This window comes from Vicugna pacos, chromosome 10 (genome assembly GCF_048564905.1).
Source record: "Vicugna pacos chromosome 10, VicPac4, whole genome shotgun sequence".
NCBI lineage: Eukaryota > Metazoa > Chordata > Mammalia > Artiodactyla > Camelidae > Vicugna > Vicugna pacos.
In genome coordinates, this window is record NC_132996.1 from 5,994,982 (window position 1) to 6,003,043 (window position 8,062).

Sequence of the window (8,062 nt, forward strand, 5' to 3'; positions counted from 1 at the left end):
TGAAGAGCAGATGGGACTGAGGTACAGGCAGAGGAGGGAGGCCAACAGAACAGAACTATTGCCGACCCAATCTCACTACACCGTGTGCCCCATGGACTTGGGGGTCTGGCCCCGTGGGTCAACTTTCACTTACGACATTGCTTCCCTGGGAAAAGTGATCTGAGTCCTAACCTGACTTTCAAACATGTTTTTGGAACATAGCCCACATGTAGTTCGGGACTGGCTGCTCTGAGGGCTGTGGTCGGGGGAGCCAGGGTTTGGAGCAACCCCAGTGCCAGCCTTAGTTAATGTCACAATAAGGATAAACAAGCGCCATTGTGCCTCTGGAGAAATTACCACTTTGCTGCATCCAATAAAATTTGTACTTTTCCACTTCTATTAAGTGATTACTACCAATTTGCTAGTTAGTAGGAGCAGAGATCAACTTTCACAATGCTTTCTTTGCCTGACAGTTAAGTCCAGAAGCTGTCCATTTCTAGTAAACGATGAAAAATACATGGTGATGGGAAATCACAGCATTTGTACTGTGAAAACAAATAGATGATGATATGGAAAATGAAAATCAGATGTAAGTAGGTAAAAATATAGGTAACATCTTAAAAGAAATGCCTTCCAGTGCCACTAGGTTAAAAAAAAAAAAGGATATTTGTCATCCCTGCACAGAACAGTATCGGAAGAAGGAACTATAATTATATACAATGTTTACAGGTAAACGCTTCAGTGTTCTCTGGAAGGTGACCTTGGTGTGACCGGGAGGTAATTTACATCTGGGGGCTTTCACAGACCGCAGAAGGACCTCCGGTCCCTCTACATTTATCCACCCACCAGGAATGCTGGAAATGAGCGCGTGCTCTGGCTGGAAATATGATGACTGGGTTCCCAAAGATGACTGCTAGAATCCAGAACATCTCCTGAGTCTTTCAGCTCTTTATTATCAAAGCTTATCTTTTAAGGCTACAGAGCTTACAGCCAGGAAACACAAGAAAGGTCACCTCCAGAAGCTGAGGTTGAGAACTGAGCAGTCCAAATGCGGTTTTAAACAAAAGGTAAAGTCGACACTGGAGAGAAAGCCGTGCCCAAGTGGCAGGAACAGATCCCGGGACCCCGGAGGTCACGTCAGGCCCAGTCCTACTGGGCTTTGGGTCAGGGCGCTGGGCAAGTTCAGGCGTGGGTGTCTGGCCCCAGAGGAGGCAGCAATTGAAGAAAGTCCAGGAGGGAGAAGTGGCCTTCTGATGGGGGCTGGGTGTGGAAAGCGGTCTAATAACTGACCACTGGAGTCGGGCTTCATCGCCCTGAAGAGACAGAGCTGGCAGCCTTTGGACACCAGGGCCTGGGGGCATTAAGTCAGAGAAGCCGTATTGAAAGAGATGAACTCAAAGCACAGCAGAATTCAGCTCACAGGGTGACAGTTATGAACTTTGAAAAAAAATTGGGGGTGGGAGGTAATTAGATTTATTTATTTATTTATTGATCTTTAAATGGAGGCACTGGGGATTGAACCCAGAACCTCGTGCATACTAAGCACGCGCTCTACCACTGAGCTATACCCTCCCCCTCACATGGGATGAGATTAACCTGAACTGATGACCCAAAGTCCTGAATCCCCACATTCCTCAAATCCAAGCCTGAAAATACCCACCATCCAATTAGGAGCTAGAGCTCCCTACTTTCTTCCTTTTGTTCTTTAAATTTTATTTTATTTTTAATATTTAAAAGAATTTTTTTTTTGGTTTGATTTGGGGGGTGTGTTTGGATAATTAGCTTTATTTACTTATTCACCTTTAGTAGAGGTACTGAGGATTGAACCCAGGACCTCACGCGTGCTAAGCTAGCACTCTACCACTGGGCTATACACCCACCCTCCTACGTCCTTGAGGATAATGCAGAGGTCTCTGCCCTGAAGACAACGTGTATTGTTCCCTCTTCCCCATCCCTCCTCCCCAAGATCCGTACCCACCTGACTTCTGGCTTCAAGGATAATAACTAGGTTAAGTCACAGTTTAAGATGAAGTCATGCTGCTGAGGAAAGAAGGGAACTCTTACAAAGAAGCTGCAGGTCCTCGCCAGGAGCCAGGAGACAAGGCTTGAGATTGGAATAAGGAGACCGAAGCATAAGGATGGGTAAAGAAGAGTTTTGAGTTTACCAATGTGAAGCGAAATATAGGATTTAACACCCCGGAAAAGATCTCAGGAGGTGCTGCAGATCTGTTACTAGTTTGGCTCCTACTAGGAGAGCTCCTAGGTACGTGGAGAAAAATAATCCCACACTGAGAGAGGTACACATGCCAAGGAGAGGAAGGAGGGACTTAAAGGCTCCTACCCCCCACAATAGAGGCCAGATGGAAGTGCTTAGCTGTGAAAAGACGGGTGGATGCAATTACTGTCATGAGTGATAAAACTGGAGGGACAGCCAAGGACTCCTGACCCACTGAGAATTGTGGAGTTAGTTAATGGAACACAGCCTCCCTAGGGGCAAAATAAATGGGTAGCCAACAAGGGTACTGCTCACTCTGTTTAATCAAAAGAAGTCAAGGATGGAAATGAAAACATACGTCCACATAAAAACCTGCACCCTAACATTGATAGTAATACTATTCAAATGTTCATCAACTGGCAAATGGATAAACAAAATGTGGAATATTCATGCAATGGAATATTATTTGGCCATAAAAAGGGAACAAAGGATGGATACATGCTACAACGTGGGTGAATCCTGAAAACACTTGGTTAAGTGAAAGAAGCCAGTCACAAAAGACCACATGTTTTATGATTTAGTTTACATGAAATGTCCAGAACAGGCAAATCTATAGATACAGAAAGTAGATTAGTGATTGCTCAGGGCTGGGGAGGGTTGGGGAGATAAGGAGGTGATCCCTAAAGGGCACGGCACAGGGTTTCTTTTTGAGGTGATGAAAATGCTCTAAAATTAACCTTGGAGATGATTGCACACATCTGCGAACACACTAAACACCTGAGTTCTACGTTTTAAAGCAGTGAATTGTATCATAGGTGGATGGTATCTCAATAAAGCTATTAAAAAAAAAAAAGAAAGAAACCAAGGATGGATAAACAGGAGGTTGAAAGTAATTAGCTCAATAAAAAGTCACAATCCTTTGCCAGACTTCTGAACCTGAACTGGTTTTCCAGCTTAGAATGTACTAAGTCAAAAAGAGGGCAGGTCCCTAAGAGAGAGGGCCCTGAAATACCACGGAACGTGGAAAGATCCCCCCGGCCCAAGAAACCGGTGGGTCCACAATAGCTGCACACCCGGCAAAGGGCATAACCAGGTATTTCTAGAGCCACTGGATATTGGATCTGGTTTGAAATTGATGCTCAGGGACTCGGAGCGAAAGCACAGATCCCCTTGCAGAGCGAGGCAGGTGGGGATAAGGCTGGAAGAGGAGCTCACAGTGGGTGCACTGGCCCTGCAGGCGCTGCCTATGCCTATGTGCCTCTCCCTAGTCCCCAGCTGTGCCCCTGGGTCAGACACACTTGGCCGAAACCTACCTCGGTCCTCGGCCTGGGAGGTAAGAACAACCATGGTGGGGAAGGCCTAGTAGAAGTCCCTAAAACTGCGCTCCCTTCGCTCCCAGCCAAGACACTAGGTCCAAAATAGTATCTCACTCACAGGAAAGTGGCATAAATTTGGGAACACTCCAAGTCAGATTGCGATGAGCCCTATGGAGAATAAAGCAGGGAAGAAGGTTGTGATTTAAAATACCGTAGTCTGTCGCAGACGCAGTAAACAAACTTACTGTTACCAGTGGGAGAAGCGGGTAGGAAGGGGTAAACTGAGAGTTTGAGAATTGCAAATATTAGCTACTATATATAAAATAGATTAAAAACACAGATTTCTTCTCTACAGCACAGGGAACTATATTCAATAACTTGTAGTAACCTACAATGAAAAAGTAAATGAAAACGACCATATGCTGTACACCAGAAATTGACACATTCTAACTGATTATACTTCAATAAGCAAAGAATAATAATGATAAAATAAACACCGCAGTCTGGAAAGAACTCAGTGAGAAGATGACATTCGAGCAGAGTCTTGCAGAATGCGAGGGCTTGGTGTGAAAGAAAGAAATGGACACCAAGGTTCCGAGTTTGAGCATCCGGGAGACGGGCACCGTCATTTACTGAGTTGTAGTGGAGAGAGGATGGGGCTGCGGAGAGCAGCTGGGTGTACAAATCTGGAGTTCCAGAAGGTGTTCTGGGCTGAGGATAGGAAAATAGGAGACATAGGCATATCCTGGTACATGGAGTTTAAAGCCATGAGACTGAATGTTATCAACAAGAGACTGAGTGTACATTACACAATTTTCTTTGGGATAAAAGCAAGGAAATCAAGAAAGAGAAGCCAATGAGGAAGGAGGAAAATTTGAAACCTTGTAGTGTCTGAAAACAAAATCGAGAAGGCCTTTAATTTAAGGAGTTGAGTCTGATAAATTGCGTCAAACTATGCTCTTGAATCAGTGAAGATGAGGAGTGGGACGTGTCCTCTTAGGTTTAGCAGCGCGGAAGCCACTGGTAAACTTCACAAAAGCAGTTTTGAAGTCAAAAGCATGACTGGAATGGATTCAAGAAAGAATGGAATGATATCACTCTTATGTGGAATCTAAAAAAGAGAAAAGAAGACACTAATGAACTTTTCTATAAAACAGAAACAGACTCACAGACACAGTAGATCAATCTGACGGTTACCAGTGAGAAAGGGGGTGGGAAGGGATAAATTGAGAGTTTGAGATTTGCAGATACTAACTACTATACATAAAATAGATAAACATACTATATAGCATAGGGAACTATATTCAATATTCAATATCTTGTAGCAACCTCTAATGACAAGAATATGAAAATGAACATATGCATGTATATGTATGACTGAAACTATATACTGTACACCAGAAATTGACACAACATTGTAAACTGACTATACTACAATAAATATTTTTTAAAAAAAAAAGAATGGAAAGAGCACAGGAAACTCTTTAAGAAGTTTGGTTTTTAAAGAGAAATGGGGCTGTAAGCAGGAGAGAAGTGGGTCAGCAGAGTTTTTTATAGTGCCAGAAATAATGTGTCTATGATGAGAATGGTCCTGTAAAGAGAGAGGAATTGCTGACATAGAAGAGAAAGAGGAAGACTAACAGAACGATGCTCTGGAATGGTTGCAGGGACAGGATCCAGTATCCAAGTGGAAATGGTGGTCTGAGACAGGAGTGAGGTCAGTTCATGCAGAAAAACACAAGGGCAGACAGAGCAGATGGGTACAAATGCAAGCATGTGTGTAGTTACAACGGGAGAATGTGAAAATTCTGAGCGCTGACTTGCTCAGTGAGAGAGGAAGAAATGCTATCAGCTGAGAGCTTACAGGTGTCTGGGCTTTATCCTCTGTGGGGACAGGGAATCCCTGAAGTACCCTGAGCCGGGGTATAATGAGATCAGACATGGCTCTGGTGATTCATGACCCTTGGGAAGTAGAGGCGGTGAGACAGGTGGAACAGACAAGGAATGACGGAGTGACTGGACAGCGGCAGTGGAAGGAAAGGAGGTGGTGGAGAGACGAAGGAGGTAACACTAACAGACACGGTCAGGTTTCCTAATACAGCCCCCCTCCCCCCCAGCATCTTCTTACCCTGTTTACTTTCATACAGTGCTTCTTATTACCCGAGGGTATCACCTAGTCTTGTCTGTAGGCTGGCCATGTCCTTCACTAGAATGAGAAGGAATGTGAGTCGTGTTAGGGCAAAGACTTTGTCTTATTCGGTTTGGGTCTCTGTTCTGGCCACAAGAAACAGTGACTGGCACTAACTGAGTGGAATGAGGTATTGGACATGAGGGACAAAGGACAGGAAAGGATTTAGGATAAGTTCAGGGTTCTGGCTTGGGTCACTGGGAAAACAATGGTGTGAAAACACTTTGATAAATTCTGGAAGTCCAATAGACCCTGAAATTACAAGTAACTAAACGCCAAGCAACCCGAGGCCCTGCAGCTTTGATGTGTACAGGCAGCCGTGCTCTCCCAGAGAAATTTCAATTCTCCTGCTTGCCTGTAACTGTGGTAATATTAAGCAGCATCACCTACTGATAAAGCCTAACGTAAAGAGGAGTGCTAACTATATCCTAGGCACTGTTCTAATTAATTTACATGCTCAGTTACACTCGTTTAATCCTTTTTTTAAAATGAAGTAGGTAGAAGTTTTATTTTTTTCACTTTGCAAATGAGAAAATAGAGGACCAAAGGTTGAATGGCAGAGACGAGATTTAAACCCAGACAATCTGGTTCAAGAACCCATGCTCTTCATCTCAATGCTGTACTTACTGTCGCTTCGGACTGCTGCTCAATGACTCCCAAATCTCTATCTTTAAAGAAGATGCATTAACTTTTGTTAACAAATTACCTCAAAAAGATGGCCAAAAATAATAGATATTTATTGTCTCATAGTTTCTATGCATCAGGAGTCTGAGAGTAGCTTAGCTGGGCAGCGCTGCTTCAGGGTCTCTCATGGAGCTGCAGTCGAGATGGTATCGGGGCTACATTCATCTGAAGGCTTGACTGGGGCTGGAAGACTGGCTTCTAAGGTGGCTCCATATAACTGCCTGAATCCTCACAGCATGGCAGATGGCTTTCCCCAAACTGAGTGATTCAAGAAGAAGCAAGGCAAAGACCACAACATCTTTGGACACCTGGCCTCAGAAGACATACACCATCATTTCTGCTGTATCTTACTAGTTACATAGGTCAGTGTGGGAGGGAACTGCATAAGGGCATGAATACTGGAGGTGAGCGTTGCTGGGGGCCATCTAGGGGGCTGGCCACTGCACCCACTGTTGGCCCGAAGCCCGTACCTATTTGAATTTCCACAGATAGAGCACACACACCTTCAACTACATGTTTTTTAAAACTTGTTTCTTCTTCTGCATTCACTTACCTACTTCCAGTCATCATATCTAGGAATCTGTCAACCACCCTATCTCCAAACTTTTCTCTCTTCTCCTCTCCCAAGTCTATTTCAAATCACTTGCTACATTTCATCGAGTCTGTAATTTATGTGTGTCATGTAATTTGAGTGATATTCTGAAGTTCATAATGCGCTATGGACCGAATTGTGTCCTCTCCCAAATTCATATGTTGAAGCGCCAGCCCATCGATGTGTCAGTATTTAGAGACAGGCAGTACAAGGAAGTAATTCAGGTTAAACGAGGTTCTAAAGGTGAGTCCTCATCCAATATGACTAGTAACCTTACGAGGCATCAGAGAGCTTGCTCTTTCCATCACGTGAGGACACAGCAAAAAGACAGCTGTCTGCATGCCCGGAACAGAGTTCTCACCAGAAACCGACCATGTTGGCATTTGATCTCAAATTTCTAGCCTCCAGAACTTGTGAGCAAATTAATTTCTGTTGTTTAAGCCATCTCTACTCTATGGCATTTTGTCACGGCAGCCTGAGCAGACCGGTACAGTGAAAAACAGAAAAATCCAGTCTGTGGTTGTTAATGTGATATTTTTAATCTTAGGTACCAGCCAGTCTAGTCATACCTCCGTTCAGGCCCATCCTATGACACTTTCTCTGAACTTCCCAGTAGGAGAGTGTCCTCTGAATTCACGTGGTTCTTGGTTAGTATTTCTCTTGTGGCGCACCCAGTTCTAACAGTTTTTGTGTGCAGGTGAGTTATCTCTAAGTCACAATGTCTTTAAGGGAAAGGAATATTTTTATGTCTAGTTTTATCCTTAATACTGCTGCTGAAAGGAAGAAGCCACCAAAACAAAAAGCTGAATTTATGGCTTGCTAAGCAAGAGAGAGCTGTCTAAACAGAGTAGAAAACTAGAGTTAATTTTTTTTTGCTTTATTGTGGCCTGATTGACAAGTAAAAATTGTACAAATTTAAGGTGCACAACCTGATGTTTTGATAAACACATACACTGTGAAAGCATCGGCACAGGCAAGTAATTGACACAACCATCATCTCATACAGTTATGATTTCAAAATTCTTAAGAGCTAATCTTTTTTTATTTTAGTAAGTTTTTAAAAAAAATTTGGGGGGATAATTAGGTTT

The 8,062-nt window shown here is 43.5% G+C and overlaps 1 non-coding gene across 1 annotated transcript; it reads right to left on the bottom strand.

Annotated features, from left to right (window-relative positions):
• Positions 1-1,479: 1,479 nt before the first annotated feature.
• On the bottom strand, positions 1,480-1,552 carry TRNAT-AGU (transfer RNA threonine (anticodon AGU)). Its single transcript has one exon. It is a non-coding gene; the product is annotated as a tRNA-Thr (tRNA).
• Positions 1,553-8,062: the final 6,510 nt, after the last annotated feature.